This window comes from Amblyomma mixtum, chromosome 1 (genome assembly GCF_055824585.1).
Source record: "Amblyomma mixtum isolate Tamu chromosome 1, ASM5582458v1, whole genome shotgun sequence".
NCBI classification, from domain to species: domain Eukaryota; kingdom Metazoa; phylum Arthropoda; class Arachnida; order Ixodida; family Ixodidae; genus Amblyomma; species Amblyomma mixtum.
Genome location: NC_143012.1, coordinates 39,742,742 through 39,766,201, shown reverse-complemented (window position 1 = coordinate 39,766,201; position 23,460 = coordinate 39,742,742). Strand labels below are relative to the sequence as shown.

Sequence of the window (23,460 nt, the reverse complement as noted above, 5' to 3'; positions counted from 1 at the left end):
ACGTCACAAACAGGCGGAAGAAGCCTACCACGGTTTTGCTGCTACTTCGTTTATCGCACTCAATTCTTTTTTCCTTCGCGTGGACAAAAAACGCATCCGCGCCCTCTTTAGGTCATTTTTGCTGCGCTTCCTCCCGCGTATAATATAAAAAAGGCGATCGGCACGACGTTATAGCCGCAGGCTCCATATACCGCATCCATGACCCACACGAACCGAGAAAACAAAAACACAAAAGCGAGGCCGTGCTTATCGCGAAGAACCGACGGCGAAAATTTCCTACACGAGCCAGCAGCGAACGCCGCAAAGGGCAGTACGAGTGCTGTTCAATAAAGACCTTTTCTGCACCGCCATACAGACGTTGAGTGGTTCTTTAGCATAGCACGCACGCACACGCAAACCGCGAACGCGTGGCTGGCTTATCGGGGCGCCTCGTTGCTGTGGAATTCATCGAGCGCGATTGTCCCCCTCCGCCCTCCCCTCCTTCCTTTTCTCCACATTCGTTGGAAGCGTCTCCAACTGCTCTTATCGCTTCCTCCACGAAAAGCGCGCAGTTCAGTGAGGGGCGCCTGTATTGACGAGCTGTAGTATCGCTACAATTACACGTTTTTCTTTTCTCTCTCCCTCTCTAAACATGGCACCAAGCGCTGGTTTTGCACGTTTAGAGTGTAGCGGTGTCGTCTGCTTCGATCCCGGACAGCGAAGAGTCTGATACACGCAGACGAAGATCGCACCCGCGCCGGTTTTGCGCCCTGGCTTTTTCCTTATGCTGTAAGGCTGTCGTCTGCAGAGTCGACAACGTTGTACGGTTTACCTAAACCAACAGGTGCCGTCTTGCCGCGCAGAGTATCAACTATACAGTACTTCACCGCAGTCAATCAGCATAGCGCGCAACCTGAAACGGCCCCGTTGGAGCGTTCTTTCGATTGGTTGCTGTACCTTAACTTACCGCAGCGCACCCCACTCAACTACTGAGTCTATATCACTCTGGCCCCATTGCAACCAGTAACCGACAACGTTGGCCATCGGCCTTTTGGGGAGGTGGAGACATTAAGTTCAAATTCGCAACTTTCCTTTTCATACGGTCGCATCATCGTGTGCTTAGAAGCACGACCAGCTCTGCCCGAGATAAGCACTCCAAAGAAGCCTTATCGTGACGTCACATATATTCGAGCTCTGGCCCTACTCCAGATGAATTACGAGAGGCCAAGCACGTAGTGGCGATGCTGCAGGGGGCCTGGTTAACAACATTCGCGCACTGTGTTCCAGATAGGATACAGGCTCCAAAAAGCTATTGAATCGCACTGTTCGTGCATTCATTTCAGTGCTTCAAAGCAGTTGCTCTCGATTCACGTAAATGTCAGAGACGGCGCGACATCTCAGTGAAATAAAGGAATTCATGAATTTCAAGTTCTCGCTAATTCTTTTTCATGCCATGAAGCAGTACGTCATGAATACCACAGAGTCCTCTCTTTTTAAGCTCTTAACACTCCTGCTCACGCGTTTAGGGTAGTTCTGTGACTGTCTGACCTAAGCTAAACTAACCCACAGTCTTTCCTCCCTTCACTTCCTGATCTCCTTTTCACCGTTTTGTCTGGTTTGCTGCCCCATTTGATTCCCTTAATTCGTGCCTTTAGACGCCTTCTTGCTACTGTACCTTTGGCCACCTCAGAGCTTCTGTATACGCATTTAATTCCGCAAACACCCGGCACAGCCCGGGAAGCGGCAAAAGGAACGAATGACAAAGCATGGCCTCCGACAAGCTGCCTATAGAGAAGAGACGAACCGCATCCTGAATCTCGGAGGCAGCCGAATTTCGCGATGCGGCGCGACGGATAAACTTCGTCTGTTTCCGCAGTGGCGCTGTAGTCGTACCAGGTTGCGACGCCACCATGCAGTTGAACACGTGTAGACGCGAAGCGATACCCATCGCACATGTTCGGCGTAGCAGGAAACACGTGGATATCAAACTAGAACAAACGACGAAAACGCAGGACAAACTTCAATATCGGGAGAAGCCGCTCGTGTCGTCTCTGTGTCACAAATATATTTCCGGGGCAGTTTGCAAAGCGAACTAAAAGCGAACGAGGACAAAAACTATAAGAAAAAAATTTCTAACCCCGGCACATTCTTTACAACGCGCGCGAAAAATCCGGCCCTTTCCTCAACTTCCTCGCACGTAGAGAGATGCTGAATGAGCACGTTCTGTTTAGGAAAACGTGGAATATTCTGCGCGCGCGGTGAAAAATGTACAGGAGGTGAGATTTCAGATTCGATTACAGTTCAAATTTATTCGTCGTAGTTTTTTTTTTTTCTATGCCTCTAGCAACGTCGGACTTGGTGTTGCTTTTAAGACGCTTCTATATCCACATAAAATGGTATAAACCTTTCGGATGCATTTTTCGTTCAACGCCGATAGGTTGTCATCTTCAACGATGAAAAAAAAAAAAAGAAGGTCATAAACAGGTATTTCGGATTTCAGTTTTATCTGAACGATGAGTACCGTCATTTCTTTCTTGCTAAATGACAACGCTTTAATGAATACAGGTGCCCATGCCCCCCCCTTTTTTTTTTTTGCAACGCATGCTAGAAGGCACGCCCATCGTGGGGTGCGTGAGATTGGGATATTTACCGGCTTCCAGTGACAATTGTCACGTTCAACTCGTCACACTACTTTTTTTCATCTCGCCAGGATAATCTCCTCACATGCGGGATAATCTACATTCCCATCCTCTCGCAACAATGTTGATTTCCTCTTACCTCCAATCTCTGTAAATGGACTACACGCAAGCTTATAACTGAATCCCAAGTCATTCCGGATCTCTTTGGCCGCCTCGTCTATTTAAGGCGCGAGGACGTTATATCGAAATCTGCTCCATCATTTCCCAATCTTATAGGCAGCAACGGCAAATATCGTCGACGTCGTCAAGCTATTGTCTTCTGCACATTGTCCTAAAGAACGCCTCCCTTGGTGCCGTCGAATAAGACTTCTCTAATTTCATCTTTAGCCATCTTACGGAGTTGTAATATCGGTTTGTCGAACATTTTATTTCTGTGGTAGATCTATTCCGAAAAGGACATCTGCATTTAACGTCAAGCCCGGTAAATCAGGTAGTGCCCAGCGCCCACAGGCACCCTTTCCAGCTTATCTTATCCAGCTTATCTTTACTTATCTTTGTTGTGTTGGGTTTTATGGCACATAGGCAACTAAGGCCATCATACGCCGAGCTCAAGGTGTAGGGAAAATGTTTTTTTTGCTGAATTTTATACAATATCAAAGTCATCAGTGGTGTAGAGGGACTAAAACACTGGTTTGTATTACCTAGCGATGACAGAGTAATTAAATTTTATAACTGGCTAATAGTAGAAGCTTTATAGAAGGTCGGGTAGACTCAGCAGCCATCCTTGGCTGGGCAAGGATGTTGAGCCTCCCAACCAATCAGATAAAAAAACCTCCGCCTTCTCAGAAAGGAGAAGGTGGCTAAGGTGTATCAAGAAATTATTTACTTATCTACCCTGGTCAAACGTCCTGTATTTTTTTGTACAGTGGCAATATTATCCTTATATACTTACACAATCTGTCTTGTTCTAGTCCCTATGCCGTACGCATCATGAAGCGCACCGCTCCAAGATTTTTTCCGAAAAGACATCATCCCTTTCTATGCCGATCCACTCCAACCAAATTTTCAGGCAAGCAGTACAGCGTGGAAGACAAGAAAGAATAAATTATCGCCTGCTCTACATCACACGTCTGAACCCAACTATACGAAGTAGCGATGCTGTGCTCCATTTGAGCGCTTTCGGCCACAAAACTGCTGCAGAAAATAAGAGAGAAAGGCAGAAGTGGCCGAAGAAGCCAACTAATCTAGACGGACGCTTCTCCGTCTTGCCCCACTAAAAAAGCAAGCCGGAAATCGATACGGCAACTTCGGGCAACGCGTCCCCAATGTACTTATCTTTTCCTGCCCGAAATATCCTCACCATAGCAACACGGGCTCAAGCGCACCGACGTTATAGAATGCGGCAGCTCTCACCTTAAGAGCGCAAGAAAAAAAAATTGCGGGCAGGGAGAGTGGCCTTACGAGTGTTTCTTATCGGGATGCAGCAAAGAAGTGCTCGCCCATACGCTCCTCCACTACAGAACGACAAGAGTGCAAAGCTTCCCGGAGGAGTCGGGATTGTGAAAAGCCCAGCGCGAGGTTACACCTTATCGGAGCGTCCCCTCCTGTTGTAACCAGCATTCCTAACGCGGAGATTGCGCGAGCGCATAATGCACGCGAGCGACACGAGCTAAGACCTCGTATGTGTAGGGAGCGCACAGGGTGGAAAATGGCTCGCGCGTTTCGACGTTGCACAAATCGGTATGCAAGAGCGATCTTCGAAAGGACTTTCCACCTATGATCGTTCACAGCCGGCACAGACAACACAGAGGCAAGACAACAGAACGGGGCTGTACAACGAGGCTGTACAGCTCGTTAATAACTCGCAACCAACTCTTTCACAACTCGCAACCAACTCTTTCACAACTCGCAACCAACTCTTTCACAACTCGCAACCAACTCTTTCACAACTCGCAACCAACTCTTTCACAACTCGCTACCAACTCTTTAACAACTCGCTACCAACTACTTAACTCGCAACCAACTACTTAACAACTCGCAACCAACTACTTAACAACTCGCAACCAACTATTTAACAACTAGCTACCTACTCTCTAACAACTAGCTACCAACTCTCTAACAACTCGCTACCAACTCTTTAACAACTCGCTACCAACTACTTAACAACTCGCTACCAACTACTTAACAACTCGCTACCAACTCTAACAACTCGCTACCAACTCTAACAACTCGCTACCAACTCTTTAACAACTCGCTACCAACTCTAACAACTCGCTAATGCACAAACATGAACAAAGCACGACATTAATCCGTTATGAACGATGCACCACCGACGCGACACAGCAGCACAGTGTACGTATAACTATGCAAGTGTTTAATACACACAAAAAAGGAGTAAAGAGGGAGTAAGCTGCACACCCTTTTTTAGGGAGTGTGCTAGATGACAGCTTACTCTCTCCTTACTCCCATGTAGGCGCATTCGTGTTTACAGTGTACGCTGACGCGTGGACACAAAAAACACCGCAGCGACCAATGCAACTACACCGCTTGACAAAAGTGTAACACAGCTGCACGGAACGGATAGCAGCACAACAGCACAAGAACGTGAGATCACGATCGCGTTCGCAGAACGTTACGATCTGAGCTAGTTATTCACGAGCAGAACAAACGGGCTACCCCACAGTTCATCTGCAGCCATCACCTTTCGTTCAAATTTTTCTGAACTAATATCACAACCGGTTTAAAAACAGAACCATGCCCTGGTCAGATGTTTAGAGGAAACCTTCAAGGTGGAGTAGATTTGTAATAAGGGAGTAATCTACCCCAGTTTGGGGGTTTCCCTTAAACATTTGACCAACACTGTTCCCACTTCGAATTACTGAGCAATTCCGTTCCGCCCTACCATACGCTTGCCGTCCCGGTTAGCTCAGTTGGTAGAGCGACTGCTCCGGTGAAGCGGCGGTTCCGGGTTTGAACCTCGGACTAGGACGAATTTTTCTTTAACTGCTAAGTTTCTGAGAAAGCTCTATAGCTTTCCTTAGTAGCCGTATGGCTGCGCTTGGGTGGACGTCAATGAGTAATTACTCCCTTATTACAAAACCGTGCACTATTATACATATGCAATCCCAGCGTCTCATGTAATTAACGCCCCTCATTATTTACAGCCCAAGAAAATAAGAACCCGCTGAGGAACTGTTTGGAACCCGCTGAAGAACTCTCTTTGGAACCCGCTAGGGAACACGCTAGACGGCCCTCTTAGGGAACCCTCTAGGGTATACCCGGCAAAGGAAACCGCGGAGGTTTCCTTAACGCCGCGTACCTCAATTAGTGAGCTGCGCTGCACCTCATTAAATCAGTTCGAAACAGTCTAATTGGCTCCACAGATTACCACGCAAGCGAATTCCAAGTCCCGAACTGCACCCGCGTGTGCATAGCTCTCGCCTCCTGTCAATGCCAAACAAGGTGAAAACAATATGTTTATCCACCGTCGCCGTCTCTCTTCTTCTCACCCACTCTCCCCCTCGAACGGGTCGTCATCTCGCAAAGACGCGCTACACGCCAACGAACGACCGGATGTCTTTCGACACCGCGGAGGGGGAACCACTGGGACGACTCCGCGAGGCAGATAACGACCATGAGCCAAGCTATACACCCGCCTGCATTCACCCACGTTGTTAGACGCCAGACCTGGCGGCGGAGTGGCCCGCATCTACGCCGCTTACGCAGCATCACGGGCCTTGAGAAACACGGGCATTCTCACACTACGGCCAAAGAAACGGGGCGACGCGCTATAAGCCGAGGTGAGCATCGGTATTGCACCAAGGCCATGGATGGGACTGAGGAACGCCTAAAGCGCGGAGGCAAAGTGAGATTAAAAAAAGGCGGTGCGATTGAAGCTAGAGAACGGGGGGGGGGGGGGGGGGGGGGGGGCGATTACAAGAAGGCGGTGTGAACGCAATAAAATCGAAGTGAAAAAAAAACAAAACAAAAAGCTCATCGCAAATCGCCATGTGCGCATACGCCCAGAGGTATCATGCGAGAGATTTAGAGTACACGAAGTAACAGGATCGTGTACACAGTTTGTACAGAATCCACCAGACCTTCCGCGATCGAGATCGATGCACTGGGAACAGGTAATCACTCCGCTACATACTGCGTGTCGTGGCCTCTAAAATTGGACGCCCTAGGGCTACGGGGTGTCCAAACTGGCTTATCTCGGGGTACTGGCGTTTCGCGCTAGTGCTGCCGCTTGCAAGAAAGAAAAATACAAAATAGGCTATGTTGGAGCAAAATAGTCCCATTTTGCATGCAGAATATTCATGGTGTTTTCTTTCTTTGCGTGAGTAGGTCAGGCAGACTGAATTGAAAACGGCGTGAACAGACGACACCGACGCAAATCACAGCGCGCGGGTGAAGTTTGAGATAAGGCAGTGTTCTAATTAGACTACGGCGTGCTCTTCGCATCGCAGACGTCCAATTACCCACTAGAGTCACGACTAAACACATACACCAGCGTGGTCGCAGAAGTAAAGAGAGGTCAGTCACGACGACTGGAGGAATGATGAGAGATAGAAAAAGTTATAGCAAATCAGCGAAAGCTCTTCTTGAGACTGTAGTCGAGCCTATAACCTTATCGCAACCTAGTTTCGGGTCAGTCGTAATGCTATATGCTCGCCAGCGAGTGCAGTTTAAGCCTAAACTTCACAGTTCGCTTTTCCCCCGAGCCCCCTACGGCTATCGTCCAGGGCAACCGACGTTAATTCTTCGCATCTAAACGCACAAAAATCATAAAAGTGAAATAAATATACGGTATTAGTATACCCGATCTTGATTACAAACCCATTCTTCTGTCAGTCTCACGCAGTACAATCGCCATTGTTATCACTGACGCGAGTTCGCACCCATCGCAGAGACAAAAATATGTACCTACTGACTCAGAAGATAAAACTGCACAACTATATTATATTCTGCTAGCTGATAAAGCTATCTGTCAACTTACACAAAATTCCTGAGCATCCGACTCAGCTAAATACCCCTGCGAACCAGGAAGTACACAGGGAATACAAAAATATACTCGTTCTACGCTCTCCATGATATCATCCCCCGCCCCCCAACCCTCCAACGTATAGAAAAATATCTCCTAGCTCATATACTGATCGGTCGAGAAAAGATTACGTACAAAGGCTATTTACTGGAGTTCCCAGATAATAATGGTTTCCGCGTCCTGTGACAAGATGACATGTATACCACGAATGCAATCGGCACACGACACAAACATCATACTTTGCTGAATTATTCTGGTGTGGCCAGGAACAAACTCTTTTTCATTCATACAGCCAAAGAATAAGGCTGGGATATATAAAAAAACGGAACCTCTTGTCAGGAATCGCTAGAGAGGCACGGTTTGATTGCCGGTAAGAGCAGTGGCGCAACTAATAACTTCTTCGTTCATTTGCGTCATTTCCGCGGTATTCGCTAGGTTTCTGCAAGAGCTTGAATCTCTACCCGGTTGGCTGACTACTGTAGTCGGGTACAACTCAAGAACGAAGCGGTTTTTCCCCTTCAAAGGACCCCCCCTTCCAGCCAATGGCGTCGGCCGATTCTCACGACCCTGCTAGCGTGACAATACAGGGAGTGGCAGATGAAAGCGGATAGTCGCATATCCCTGCATTGTCATGCCACTCCTTACATCGTCACGCTGGCAGGTTCATGAGAACCGGCCGACGCCACTGGCCAGAAGGGAATCCTCTGTTGGGGAAAAAGCCGCTTCAATCTTGAGTTGTATCCGACTATATACCATTCGATGCTAGCAGTAAGCCAACCAAAAAGTTCGCTTCAGTTTCGGCGCCATGTTCGCCCTCTGCATGGTTCGCCGCCATGTTCGCCACGGTTCCCGGGCCATGCTCGCCTCAGTTCGCGAACAACGGGAGCTACAGAAGAACTCCACGCTATCAAAAAAAAAAAAAAAATGGCGAATGCACCACATGGCACAACGACGCGATCATAATATTTCAGGACACTATTTTTCTTTTAAACACCCAAACCTTTCCTTGCGAACACACACACACACACCTGCTGTTCGGACGAACTTTAAAACACACACGCCTTCGCACACGCAGTGATACAAGGTCGTCGCGCGCAAGGGGGATTTTCAAGCGCCCCTGCTTTTTTACGCGAACCGCCTCTTCCTTCAGGTAACACACACCTCTTCGTTCTGGAGAAAATGTGGGTGCACCACCAGGGCAAGCAAGCGCGTCGCGATCCCCACGCGCCGCGACGACGACGACGGGAGTAGGCTTAGCGAAACACATACGCACGCAAATGAAAACTAGTCTTTTTTTGTTTTGTTTTGTTCTTCAGGCAAACGAGGCGTACTTTGGGGTGCGTGAGCCAAATGCCGTCGCGCTCTGCTTAGCGAGCTTTAGACAAAAAGCTCAAGCGGACCGCACCCGAGAGAAGGGCGAGTAGGCGAGGAAGATGCGTCGTCTTGGCGCGTAGGCACGCGAACACGCAACCACCGCTGCAGGAGCAGCGCCAGTGGGCGCTCGGTTACTCGGAGACGAGGGCGGGGAAGAAGAGCCGGCTGGCCTTGGAAACAAAGGCGCGCTGGCTAGCAATGGAGAGTGGTGTTTGTGTGTACGTTCCTATGTAACCTCCCCCGAGGGCACGGCAAGCATCCAAGGGCAGCTGGAATGCGGACGGCCACTCGCGCTTCTTTGGGAGAAAGTTGACCGCGCTCTCCTACTCTGCCTTGGACGCCAGTGAGTGCAGCGAGTATACAAGCATGCATATATACAGTATACTCATCAAAATGATCTGTCTTCCGATCGAAATGTCGCGACAAGTAAATGCTTCCTGTAACGAAGTGTATACTTCGAGATTATATATATATATATATATATATATATATATATATATATATATATATATATATATATATATGTATATATTGTGCTTGGTTTGTGTGGTTTAACGTCCCAAAGCGACTCAGGCTATGAGGGACGCCATAGTGAGTGAAGGTCTCCGGAAATTTCGACCACCCGGGGTTCTTGGGTTCTTTAACGTGCACTGACATCGCACAGCATACAGGCCTCTATTATTTCGCCTCCAAAGAAATTCAACCGCCGTGGCCGGGATCGAACCCGCGTCTTTCGGGTCAGCAGCCGAGCACCATAACCCCTGAGCCACCGTGGCGGGGCTCATGACGGAACAGAATAATACAGAGCAGACGGAAAAGAGGGAAACTTACGCAGAAGTAAAGCTGACGTTCACAATGGCCTTGGTATTCTGAGGTATTTTCCCAGGTGTGTCAGCGTTCTTTCACTGCTTCGCGTTACTTGAAAAACTATGCAAGGCGTCCACAATACATTCCTGCGTACAAGAGCAGGAAAGTCTGCCAGCGATACACCGAAGTGCCGATACAGTAGAGGGAATGAGATCGCGAAGCAGTCAAACGACTGATTTAAATGACTAAGCCACGGCCACGCTATTCCAGCAATTCATCCCAGACCGTTACATCCGTATTCAATAACAGGAAAGGGATTTTTTATATATAGTCGCTCATACCCAGAGCCATTAATTTAACAAAGTAAGCAGAACATCTCGCAGAGAACAGCTACACGAAACTGTAAGGGGGGGGGGGGGGGAGAGAGCCGCCCTTTCCATCGAACTCCCACGTTGAACACACGCCTTCCGGGTTCTCCCGTATACAGTTGCATACGCCTGTCTTGAGATGCCACGGAATGTCCTCGAAATATGCGGCGAGCACTTATAAAACTTCACAGCCTTAGAGCCAACAAGCTGATATAAAAGGAGGGGCAGCATAACCACGGCGCCTGACGTCACACCTCTTGCTGAAACAGCAAACCAGAGCAACCAATGCGAAACGGCATGCTGTTTAAAACCATTCCTAGATGTTTCTAGACGTTCCTAGATCTCCCTTTTCATAAGTGACAAAACCTCGATACTCCCGATACGGAGAAATACGCATGCATATACTCACAGAAACTGTCCTCGTTTTGCTCAGCGTCCAGCGCGGTGTTCGATATGCCAGACCCGGGCGATTGTTACGTCTAACCACCACGTGACCAGATGGATTCCGACCGGCGAGCGCAAACAAAAGCTGCCAGACGTCGCCGCGCCGCCGCGAACAAAACTGCGCAAACGCCAAATTACCGCGCGCGGCATATTTTTTTTGCTTTTTTTCCCCCGCCGAAGGCCCATCCCTTTGGCATCCTTCCATGTACGCCAGACCGGGGAAAGGAGGGAAGGGACAGCCGAGATGTCGCCGCCGTGGCGTCGAGTTGCAACTCGTCGCGGTGCGCTCACGTGTCGGAGAGAGGACAGAACACACAGAGGTAGAGACAGCTATACAGCTACCCCCGTCGATAGAGCACGTTGTGCAGGCAGAGTGGGGATTCGCTACGCCGAGAGTGCTCGCCTAAAGGTCACCGAAACTAGAGAAACGAGCGCGAGTGCGAGCGACAAATCCATCACGTCGTTTGTCTGCAGACGCGCGAGCGACGCCGCCCCCTTTGTCCGCTAGGTTGACCTAGATTGTGATAAGACGGTAAGAAAAAATGCCAGCGGTAAGCGATTACGGCGACAACAAGGAGACCTGTAGGAGCGAGACCATATAGGACGTGCCTTATAAGCAGCGGGTATTTGGTGCTGAAAATAACAAGTGCATGCGAAAGTTACCTGCCCCGGAAACCCCAAAGCAGGGTCAAAATTCGCCAAAAATTTGTTTCCTGCGAAAACTATAGCCGGATACAACTAAAGAAAGAAGCGGCTTTTTCCCTTCAAAAGGACCCCCTTCCAGCCAATGGCGTCGGCCAATTCTCATCAGCCTGGTAACGCGACAATGCAGGTAGTGGCAGATGAAAGGCAGATGAAAGACCCCTTCCTCCATGGTCGGGGAGTCCCCTCCCTGTATTGTCACGCCGCTCCTTGCACTGTCACGCTAACAGGTTCATGAGAATCTGCCGACGCCATTACCTTGAAGGGGTTCCTTTGACGAGGAAAAGCCGCTTCGTTCCTGAGCTGTATCCCACTATGGCAATCCTGAAAAAGCCGAAGGGTCTCTGAAGCCTCGACCTCTGACCCTTGACCTTTTAGATTAAATGACTTGGATGCTGTGTGGCTAGGGGTAGGTCACGTGGTACAAAAGTTTAAAAGAAATTGTCTCGAAGGGCAATGGAAGACAATGTCAAGGCAAGAATCAAGCGAATTCGAAGGGTAAGATAAGGCAATGATTAGGCAATAGTCAAGCTAATTCGAAACCAAGTAAGTGGTTTCGCACGTCGTACTCAATTTTTTTTATTGGCTTTGAGGAGAGGAAATTGTGCAGTAAGTCACGTGGTACGAAAGTTTAAAAGAAATGGTCTCGAACGGCAATGTGAGACAATGTCTAGGCAAGAATTAAGCGAACTCTAAGGGCAAGTTAACGTAACATTTAGGCAATAGTCAAGCTAACTCAGAACGAAGCGCTTTCGCACGTCATACATGGTTTAACGGCGTTAAAACTTTTTTTAAATTGGTTTTGAGGAGAGGAAATGGCACAGTAACTGTCAGTTCTGGACGGACACCTCAACCGCTCCATGAGCGAAGGAAAGAAGATGGGAGTGAAAGAAGAAAGAGGAGCGTAGTGGAAGACTCCAAAGTAATTTCTACCGCCTGTGAGTCTAAAGTGCACTGAAATCGCACTGCACACGGGCTCCCTTTGAGTTTTGCCGCCATCGAAAGGCGGCTGCCGCGGCAGGATTTGAACTCTGGCCCTCTGGAACAATAACCGAGCGCTCTAATCACCGAGTCACCGCGGTGGGTCGCAAAAATTTCATGCCCAAAGAAATCGATCAAAAATTGCGAAGAACTGTGTACTCGGCGGAAGTAGTTATATATACCAAGGTGACCAATCAATCTAATTAGATTCCACGAGCAGCCTTCAAGGGACTGCAATCCGTAAATCACACGGTTTAAATTTTCTCTAATGCAATAAACTAATCGCAATAAGACAAGTAATTAGAAGATCTTGGCTAACTGATATTTACAATTTATTCATTTATCTATTCATTATTATCATTATTCATTATTAAATCTGTTCATTATTTATCTATTCTATTATTATTCATTTATCTATGATAAGTATCTATAAATACAGTACTCGAACAAGGCATCCAGCTGGAAAAACAACCGAACCTCCAAAACGATGCTGTGCAGCAGTTATAGTACTCTCCTAAAGATACGCGTTGAATAAAATGAAACTCCGCATACACGTGTTGTGGCACCCACTTGAGAGGATAACAAAAGACGATAGCGAGGATAATGTGACTGCTTAAATATTCCGCGCAAGCCCCATACCATGATCTCCTATCCCTTTCCACCTCCCTAGTAGCGGGCCGTCACGCTCTTTATACCGTGAGAAATCTAGACGTACGATCTTAAAAAGCCTCCACACCAGCGTTTCCCACACCTCGGGCAGTCACGGACACCTGACCTACACACCGAGGCCAGTACGAAACCGCGACAATGTCTACGCCAAGGAGGGGACCACGGCTGCGCCATGGGACAGGGTCGCATTCGGCGGAAATCGACCAGTTTGTCTCCGCGAGCTCTATAACACATATAATAAGGTACTTTCACGGGCCCACTGGCGAGGCCGAGTCGCCCAGTCAAAAACCGTCACTGCGGTCTGTGTTGTGCCGATTTGCGGTTCCCATGAGTTGCCAATCAACGACATTTAGAAAAAAAATGCAAGGACACTTTGGCAACTAAAGTGTTGCGAGGCGAAAGCCGAGGACGCTATGTCGTGACGACTTCTGTGACAATTTTCACTATACCGTGACGACTTCCGGTGGATGTGACGTCAGACCGTTCCCGTGGCTATATCGACGTGCGCGCTATTTCGAAATTTCGACATGTTTGCCTATAATTAATTAATCTACAGTTATCAAACTTGGCTTTTAGGTTCGTTTTTTCCTCCTCTATCTGAAGCAACCATTGGTTTTCTTCTATCTTTTTTAGTTCCCGAGTTAAACGCGTGTGACACCCTCTGCTAACGGACGACAGTATGAGCCATTAAAGGCTTTCGCCTTAAAAAACACAGCTACACCTCGCTGAATGGCTGTCCATGCCCGAACACAGCTCCCTCGCTCACTACTACCCGCTCTCACTCTCTCCCCTCAACGCGAAGAGAGCCGGGCGTTGCACCCTCTTCACGAGAGAAAAAGGAAGAGCCTACCCCAGGTGGGGGTTTGTGTACTCGTCCTAACCGCCCAAAGCCTTAACCTCATCACCAGGCAACACACTCAAATCATTCAGAGCACTTTCAAGAGTGCCCACCAGGGGCCGCCATGCAGCTTGCGTGACCACGCACGAGACCCACCGCCAGTGCGCCTTTCCCTTTCTCTGCACACACAGCAATACGGAGCACGTTCCGTGCAACACAAAGTAAGAGAAGCGATAAGGGATCTACGGTCTCGTTAGCCCCACTTTCCGTGTTCGGCCTATGCAAACACCCAAACGAGGCTCCCGCGCGCCCTCTCGTGCGCACGCACGACTTGCATTGGTGAGAGAGAGAGAGAGAAGAGAGAGAAAGCGTTTCTCACAGCAAGAGCAGCAACGTCGGCGGTATTCTCCCGGCACGTATGAGAGACGTGCCTCAAACGACACTCTCGCTGGAAAAAGACCTAGGCAGTGCATGATTAAAGCAGGTTAAGTAGAGCTATATCTCACTGAAACAAACCGCTAGAAGGGAGCACATAGGCTGCTTAGGCTGTGAGGGCCATGCCATGCGGCATGCATGGCCCCCTCCGCCTATGCAGCCAATCAGGAATTTTAAGGCGAAAGCCGTTAATGGCTCAAACTGTCGTCTGTTAACAAAGCGTGTCACACGCGTTTAACTCGGTAACTAAGAAAGATAGAAGAAAACCAATGGCTGCTTCAGATAGAGGATGAAAAAATGAACCTAGAAGCCAAGTTTGGTGACTAGATTAATTAGTTCATTAAGTATAGGCAAAATGTTGAAATTGCGTCGAAATAGCGCGGAAGTCGATATAGCCACCGAAACGGTGTGACGAGACATCCACCGGAAGTCGTCACGGCAGAGTGAAAATTGTCACAGAATGCTCGGAAGAAAGGTCGTATTTGTGTCAAATTAGATGGAAAAGTGTGCAATTAAGCATAATTAACACTTAAGATCCCCGAAAGATGTATAATTTGGGTATCGATATAGCCACGGGAACGGTGTGACGTCACATCCACCGGAAGTCGTCACGGCACAGTGAAAATTGCCACGGAATGGTCGGGAAAACGTCAGATATGTGCCAAATTAGATGGAGAAATGTGTAATTAAGCGTAATTAACACTTAAGATCCCCGAAAGATGTATAATTTGGGTATCGACATAGCCACGGGAACGGTGTGACGTCACATCCACTGGAAGTCGTTACGGCACAGTGCCCTCGGCCTTCGCCTCTCAACACTTCAGTTGCCAAAGTGTCCTCGCACTTTTGTTCTCTCCGTGTTGTTTGTCTTTTAGTGTCACGGCTACATAATGTCCCATCCAACTGCCGTTTTTGCCGTCATATTGCCGTTTTTTTGTTCGTGTCTCACGTGAAGTGAGGTCCACTGCACGTCACAGCCATCATTTGGTTGACGAAACCGAAACAGAGTAAGAAAGAAATTCAGTTAAATTATTTAGCGGTCGCAGGCGAATATCACGTAGTGATCCACGCGTATCAATGTCTAACGCGTCATTTGAAATAAGAAAAAAAACGCAAGAAAAAAAATTGGTGTATATAGCCCTTTCCCACTTTGATTAGATAATCACGTGCGTCCGACCTGTAAATATGTTAATACGACAATATGTAAATAAATTTCTCGTACAGTGTACCCCTCCCCCCTATCCTTTCTAACTGTCCCCTCGCCTCTTTGATTTCATTTCTACACGCTGCCTGCTATATCCTTTTATTTCTGCTGCCCCAGCTCAGGTGCTTCCCATGGAGATGGCAGATGTCGGGGCTAGCAACAAGCTTTCTCTTACTTTACTTTACCTTTAGTAAAACCACTACTACTACTACTACTACTACTACTACTACTACTACTACTACTACGACTACGACTACTACATATAAATAAATAAGGTTAGAAAAGGAGAAAGAATGAAAGAATAGAGAAAAGATGGGTCCAAAAAGATTAAAAGTGCAAATAAAGAAAAAAGGTAATGGAGAAAGAGAAAGAAGAGAAGAGAAAGTGGTACGACGAAAAGAAAGGAGTAAAAACCGCGACCGCAGAATAGGGTAGGCAGATTAAAAGAAAACACTTTGGCCACCCATAGGGCGCAACGAACAGAAAGATCACAACATCACAGGCCATTGTCTTTGTCCTCTCCCTCTTCATGGAAAGCGGGCCGCGGGGCATGGACGGCAGCAAACACAATGGACGCAGCAACGATAGGGTGGGCCTACGTGCCTGGTTACGAGAAACCAAAGCCCGGGTCTTCGCAGCTAAGCGCGTGCTCTGGTACGATAACGCGACGTGCGCATGGATTTTCACTCTCTCAGCGAGGGCTGGTGGGTACTGCGGAGTGAGCCAACGCCGAGCAGCGATCCAAGTCCGCGATGAAGTAACCGAACACCGCTACACTGGAGAGCTAAACACCGCTACACTGGAGAGCTAAACACCGCTACACTGGAGAGCTAAACACCGCTACACTGGAGAGCTAAACACCGCTACACTGGAGAGCTAAACACCGTTCCACTGGAGAGCTAAACACCGTTCCACTGGAGAGCTAAACACCGTTCCACTGGAGAGCTAAACACCGTTCCACTGGAGAGCTAAACACCGTTCCACTGGAGAGCTAAACACCGTTCCACTGGAGTAATTCGATACCGTTCCACTGGAGTAATTCGATACCGTTCCACTGGAGTAATTCGATACCGTTCCACTGGAGTAATTCGATACCGTTCCACTGGAGTAATTCGATACCGTTCCACTGGAGTAATTCGATACCGTTCCACTGGAGTAATTCGATACCGTTCCACTGGAGTAATTCGATACCGTTCCACTGGAGTAATTCGATACCGTTCCACTGGAGTAATTCGATACCGTTCCACTGGAGTAATTCGATACCGTTCCACTGGAGTAATTCGATACCGTTCCACTGGAGCAATTCGATACCGTTCCACTGCAGGGTTGCCAGATTGGGCTATTAATAGCCAAATTGGGCTACTTTTTGTCCGAGTTGGCGTCAGAAATTTCGTTTTGGCTATGTGGCTACTTTTGGGCTACATCTTTTTCACGCGTGAAAGAAAAAGTTAAAGTAGTTATAATGTGCTCTGTTACAATTATACAGTGACAGAAATAAAAGGCATGCTAGAATCAAAATGCAGGCTATAGCAGGTTAAAGAAATTGAGCGTGTCTTCAACAAAATGACAATTTGTGTGTCAGGCGGTCAAAGATCATGGCCTTTCGATTTCTTTTATAAAGAGCGGACACTACTTGAAAGTTGTCCCCAGGAACATTGTCTGTTGCTGTCTGCACATGTGAGCGTTCGCGGGTGTCCTTGGCCCAGAATATATATGGAAAACACTAAGGGAACTGAAGTCTCCCTAAGTGGTGCGAATGCGTAAGCATTAAATGCTACTGTTTCGCTTCTGTTGCGTGGTTTCGTGATCCTCACATGTTAACCGTTAACCGTAGATATGTGTTGGGCGTCCGCTTCGGCTGCGGTAGGTGGCTGGTTGGAAACCCACCGCCAGGCATGTTCTTTTCTTGTATTTTTTATTCTAGCTCTGCGGACACATTCTGCTCAAGATATACGCATGAGGCAAATAATTCTTACGCATTAATAAGGTATTTTTCTCTTTCTTCCTATTCCCGTGGTGGACATAGCAAGCGCGCCACTCGCAAGAGCCTACACTGTTTTCTGCAGCCTCAAGCGGCACACGTGAAGCCCTAGAGATTCATTGCGAGCTACGCGAGAGCGCCGTGTCAGTTGCGTAATCTGCGTGCACTCAGTCATGGCGCCATCCTTCGGCGCGGGACCCACTGTAACTAATGAAGGCGGGGGAAGTTCGTGGCATGACATGGTATTAGATCCGTCGCTACGAGAACTTTCAGAATGGGCAAGTGGGCGAAGTACATCCGGAACTACAAGAAGGAATGGAAAAAAGATGAGTTTTCTCATTACTGCGAACGTGCTGTTAGACTGAAGATAAAATCGACATAGATTATCATCTAATGGCATATATCCTTGATTTATTCTGAGCTCATGCATATCGTCGAATGTAGCTTCAAGGAGGGGCATGCTAGATGCTTTGAGGACGTGACGCTCTCAGTGAGAACCTTTCTCTTAATGCATAAAATTGAAATGTGAGGCTGCGTAAGTATACAACAAGGTACTTTCACTGTCGATGTGCCTATTCTGCGCGCGAACATTTAAAAGGTGAAGTATTCCTAAAGTAGAGCTGCGATTGCGTTATTTAGCGCCGCCGTTCTCTTCCGCGTGATGACTGGCTGTCGTAATCCGCCTCAGGTGATATAGCCTACTGCCGCGCCTGCAGAGTCAAACTGCGGCCCATCTTCAGGACCTGGTTAGCGAACCTGGTTAGGCGCACTGGTTAGCGCACATGACGGAGGCGAAACGTAACAACGGAAAGAACACGCCGTGCGCACCACCTCAGACATATCATGTGCGCAAAAAAAATCTAACATGTAAATATTTTTGCCGAAAATAATTCAATATGCTTAAGAAATGTCGTCACAAAAACAAATATTTTTGGCTACTTTTGGGCTACGCAAAAATTTCCCTTTTGGCTACGTTTGGGCTACTGCGGAGGCCAATTTGGCTATCTGAGGTCGGAGCGATCTGGCAACCCTGTTCCACTGGAGTAATTCGATACCGTTACACTGGAGTAGTTCGATACCGTTACACTGGAGTAGTTCGATACCGTTACACTGGAGTAGTTCGATACCGTTATACTGGAGTAGTTCGATACCGTTACACTGGAGTAGTCGATACCGTTACACTGGAGAATTCAACACCATGGTATAGCACTAATCGCACACCGCTGTACTGGAGTGATTATAACCTTTAAATTAGGGTAATTAAGGCATTTACATTGGAATAACTAAACATTTACACTGGATTGATGAACGTTTACATTTAGTAATTAAACGCTCGTAGGGAGAGCCGAAATACCTATAGTAGGGAATATTCCAACACTGCTATAACAGAATTACTCAGCACCGTTTTCATCAAGTATAATTCAGCAGCGATACATCGCAGTAATTCAGTGCAGCGCATTGGAGTAATTAAAAAAAATACAGTGGAGTAAATCAAATACATACGTTGGAGCAATTCAACGCCGTTACACTTGAGGAATCACAGTTATACTGAAGTAATCCAACACCGCTATGCAAACAGCCGGAAGAGCCAGTTTTTTTTTCCTTCCTCACGCTTCCATGCTCTTCTCGCTGAGAAAACAAACGAGCTCGCGATATTGTAACTAATCCATGCGCAGACTCTCAGAGAAGCGTTTCGTGGCCGTCTTTCACGCGCTTCCCTTTAAGCAAACAAACATACGCGCGAAATAAGAAGAACAGTAAATAAAGGACCGGTAGCAATAACCGCACGCGTTGACTGACATCGAGAGCGCTTGCAGAGTAGGGCCGTCGATATAGCGTAGCTTGCCCGAAGTGGGAGCCGGGTCGAGTGTCTCGAGCGCGTTCCTAATATCACCAGCTGAGTCAACACGGACTGTATGGCCACGCAGGCATTGTGCATATCTGATATGCAGCGCGTATTAATATACGCACGCGACGGCTCGCGGGATGAGAGCGTGATGGGAGATCTTGGAGCGAAAGCTGGGCGTAATAAGACGGGTGCGCGGTACGACGCCCTAATGCAGAGTTTATCAGTTTAACTGACGTTTTAACTGACGTTGTGAATTGCGAATCTTTAAATTTATTTTTGCAAGCTCTGAATGATGTATAGGGCTCTTATGTATCCTTGTTTTGGGCCAAGTCCAATGCCTTCGTTTGCTGCCAGGTTCGATGTCATTACATGTTCTTTGCCTTTGTAATCGATTTTATGTTTTAACTTCTGGTTTTTGCTCTGTTCACTAGCTGCTTCTTTTGCAATGTACTTGTCATCTTTATCAATATGTCGGTACCCCACTCCTGCCTAAGGCCTGTACTGTAACACATGCCGGCAGTATTGGCTAAATAAATAAATAAGTAAATTTCGCAGGCTCGGAGACAGCATTATAAAGCATCTCAATGCACGTGTATAGTCGCACCCAGATTAAAAGGGAACAATCCGTGGCAGGCGTTGAAGAGCCAAGCCCTTTTTTGGTTTTAACTGCGCCGGACCTTAAGCAGACCATATACGAAACTGGTTGTTCCTGAAGAGTATTGATAAATAAAATAAAATAAAAATATAAAAGACGCTCGTAATTGTAATTTGGAAGTCATCCGCAGAAGCAATCACAATAATCTCTGCGACTTGGTTGCCTCCTTCCGTGTTAAACGCGAGTGTACAACGGAAGCAGTTACTATGAACGTCCCGGTCGCTATTTGAATTGTTCGGGGCCTAATGAGTGTGAACCGGTGACTCAGAGCTGCGCTTTTGAGACAGACGGTCACAAGACCACCGGAACAACAAATGCGTAGTATGTTTCACAGGACCTTCACCGCAGTTTATCCCATTGGTTTATCCCCACACGAGCACAACCACGCACATTAAAACACAAATCACAGGGCGTGCACCGAATGTCAAAGGTACATTCAATTAAATTAAACTAGAACAAACTTCAGGAGCACCCAAAATGTTTCACTGAAACCGTTTCTGGCAAGAGTTCACCCCCCCCCCCCCCCCACCCACAACGCACTCAAAAAACGCGTAAGGTTTTAGGTGGACTGAGGTATTTATTAGACGTTTCAACCACAACGAAGTTCGACCGCATCTCCGCTCAGTGTCGCTCATCGTCGGTTAGTTCTAAAATCCAGTGACTTTAGTTCGCAACGAGCATGCAACCTAAGGCACGGCCCCTATGGGCACGTACACGTGTTTGCAGCCGCATCGCTTACGTATGCCCTTACCTACATCTCAAGTCAGCTGAAAAAGAGAAAGTGGAAGCCATAATCAGAAAATGCGTCAAACAGGCAGTTGGGCTACCCATGCACACAGCGACTGAGAAAGTCTTAGGTCTCGGTCTTCATAACACCCTAAGTGAGATTATTGAAGCGGTAACCGTCTCGCAGTACGAACGACTAACGGCCACACCAACTGGCAGACACATTCTGTCCACACTCGGCATAACATACGAACGACAAGGCGGACCAACAACTGACCTTCCCAAGCATATACGCCAGCTTCTGGTCATTCCTCCACTACCTCGGAACATGCACCCCGATTTCCATGCTGAACGTCGTGCAGAGAGCCAAATCATTAGGCAAACGTTTCCTTAATGATACCTCTGTGGTATATGTTGATGCAGCAGATTCTTCGGCTGACAAGATGGTAGCTGTGGTCACCACGGAATGCGGTACATTCATAACTGGGGGCACCATACGCACTCAGCACACACATGTTGGAGAAGAAACAGCCATTGCTCTAGCCATTGCGGGATCCTCGGCAGAAACCATTGTCAGCGACTCAAAATTGGCAATACTTAACTACACGTTTGGAAGAATCTCTCCACAAGCAGCACGGATTCTGCTAAATTATCAGCCCACGCGGCGCATTCGCCTAATCTGGACGCCTGCTCATGCCTCCCTTGCTGGTAATGAGGCGGCTCATAACCTAGCTCGAGAACTGTCCCGCCGAGCTGGGTCGTGCAGTCCACCCGCCCTATACTCCGGCAAGGACAGGTTGTTTTCTTACAGAGAAATCCTGCAGCACTACAGGCTTGCAAGACTCAGATTTCCCCCAGCAGATAAAACGCTGTCCAAGCAACAGGCCAAAGCCTGGCGTAAACTTCAAACTAAAACCTATCCAAATCCCCAATTGTGTAGCTTCTATTCGGATGGACTCTACTCAGACAAATGCAAAAATTGTGATGCCAAAGCCGATCTAAATCATATGATCTGGAACTGCCCGCAGTCCCTACCCGCGAGTCGCTTCATTGCCGACTCTGATCATTGGGAGGCTCTATTGCTCAGCCCCGACCCGGGGACACAGATCAAGCTCCTCCAGCTGGCTGAAGACGCCGCCGCTGCCCAAGGGATAGCGGCCGCCGTTTAAGCGGGGGGTGACTTCGGGTCGCTCCTCTATATCCGCTGGAAATAAAGTTCCACCACCACCACCACCACGTGTTTGCAAGTCGTACACGAACAACACAAACAAGACAAAAAGGAGGAAAAACGAGTCGATACGACGAACCGTGCGTGAGCACAACCACGGGCTCCCCGTAAAACGCCAGGCGCACCGATCTGAACACACAAAAACGCGCATCTCTCAAAAGGGGCAGAAACCTCCCACGGAAGCGACGCATCTTAATTCAGCATCCACGCCCCAAGCGGAGGGGGGGGGGGGGGGGTATACAGGAAACTACTCGTCCGAAGGCGATATTCAACATTAAAAATACAACTCTGACGGAAGGAGCGCCGCGCCCAGAAAAAAGAAAAAAAGTAGCAAAGGCGATAGCAGCAACCAGGCGCCCCTTAGTCATTTTACTTCTTTCTAAAGCCCCATTCAGCGCATTCCACGGATGATAGGTGGTGCGACCCCTATTGTGCGCGAAGCAGTAAGTACACTGCACGCGGAGGATCGAGCGAGCGGGTTCCTTCAACTCGGGTTCGTGCTCGTTCCTCCGCACGGCGTCCGATTCAGCGCACCTCGCGGAAGCATCGATCATCCACTTTGCGCCGTCGCAAGCGGGTTCCCACTCGCACGCCGATACGCACCACGACGCGCACGCACGAACTCCCGAGCGCCGCGGGGCACGCCGGGAAAGAAAAGGCGCAGCGCTAAGCGCCGCCGGCGCCAGCGCACGTCAAACACACCGGCGACGACAACGCCTTCGACGGGGGGGAATGCGCGACGCACGCGAAGGCACGGAGCGTCGTAGCGGGAAGCAACAAGGGTGGCGTTCCTGCACGTTCAGTCACAGAGGGGTAATATATCCGTACAACAAAAAATTGCGAGAACACTTTGGCAACTAAAGTGTTGAGAGGCGAAAGCCGGGGCACTATGCCATAACGGCTTCCGGTGGATGTGACATCACACCGTTCCCGTGGCGACATCGATACCCAAATTATACATCTCTTGGGGATCTCAAGTGTTAATTACGCTTAATTACACATTTTTCCATCTAATTTGACACAAATCCGAAGTTTTCCCGGCCATTCTGTGACAAATTCCACTATGCCATGACGACTTCCGGTGTATGTGACGCCACACCGTTCCCATGGTTATATCGACGTCCGCGCTATTTCGACACAATTTCGACATTTTTGCCGATAATTAACTAATCTACAGTCATCAAACTTGGCTTGTAGGTTCATTTTTTCCTCCTCCATCTGAAGCAACCATTGGTTTTCTTCTATCTTTTTTAGTTTCCGAGTTAAACGCGAGTGACACGACTTGTTAACGGACGGCACTATGACTACACTATATATTTTTCTTCACGCCAACGTATGCAGCGCAAGAAGACAAATGGTTTGACACCACTTCGAATGTCCTACGTCAATTAGTTTAGCCGCAATGGACGTTTGAAGTTTCAAGACGTCACGGTTCGTCGAACCAATGGCCGTCGGTGCGAATCCCTTTGATAGGCTACGCTTTGATTCGAATGGTAACCTTATGCTCCATAACGCGCTGAATAGTTTGACACCACTC

At 48.1% G+C, this 23,460-nt stretch overlaps 1 protein-coding gene across 5 annotated transcripts in view; it reads right to left on the bottom strand.

The window, feature by feature from the left end:
* Window positions 1–23,460, bottom strand: part of LOC149366099 (rho family-interacting cell polarization regulator 2-like) — a 146,030-nt gene that overhangs the window by 36,220 nt on the left and 86,350 nt on the right. Inside the window, exon 1 of one of the 5 annotated variants that reach the window (XM_089548526.1) lies at window positions 10,621–10,776. The exons of the other annotated variants lie outside the window; for them this stretch is intronic. The gene's annotated coding sequence lies outside the window, so the exon portion shown is untranslated. Of the gene's footprint in view, window positions 1–10,620; window positions 10,777–23,460 lie in introns of those variants that run through there. 5 annotated transcript variants of the gene reach the window in all.